Genomic DNA, 774 nt, shown 5'->3' on the forward strand with positions numbered 1-774 from the left:
TAAAAAAAAAAAAAAAAAAAAACACCTATTACTAGCTGGGCACAGTGGCTCACACCTGTAATCCCAGCACTTTGGGAGGCTGAGGCAGGGGGATCACAAGGTCAGGAGTTTGAGACCACCCTGACCAACACAATGAAACCCCGTCTCTACTAAAAATACAAAAATTAGCCCAGCATGGTGGCGCATGCCTGTAATCTCAGCTACTCAGGAGGCTGAGGCAGGAGAATAACTTGGATCCGGGAGGCAGAGATTGCAGTGAGCCAAGATAGCGCCACTGTACTCCAGCCTGGGCAACAGAGCAAGACTCCGTCTCAAAACAAAAGACAAAAACTATTACCATCAACATTTTATCAATTACTAATTTTGGCACAGAGGATTTACATAATTAGCCTAATGTCACATAGGTAATAAATGGTTGTCTTTTGTCATTGACCACATTCTCTAATATGAATTTGTATAACTTCAGCAAGCTTTGAATCATGATAGAAAACTCATCTACTACTCATTATCAATTTCTTTTCGTATTAAATGTCCTAATTTTGGTGGGTGGATCACGAGGTCAGGAGATCGAGACCATCCTGGCTAACACAGTGAAACTCTGTCTCTACTAAAAATAGAAAAACAAAAAAATTAGCTGGGCATGGTGGTGGATGCCTGTAGTCCCAGCTACTCGGGAGGCTGAGGCAGAAGAATGGCATGAACCCAGGAGGCGGAGCTTGTAGTGAGCCAATATAGTGCCACTGTACTCCAGCCTGGGCGACAGCGAGACTCCGT

Source organism: Rhinopithecus roxellana, chromosome 12, assembly GCF_007565055.1.
Source record: "Rhinopithecus roxellana isolate Shanxi Qingling chromosome 12, ASM756505v1, whole genome shotgun sequence".
Taxonomy (NCBI): domain Eukaryota; kingdom Metazoa; phylum Chordata; class Mammalia; order Primates; family Cercopithecidae; genus Rhinopithecus; species Rhinopithecus roxellana.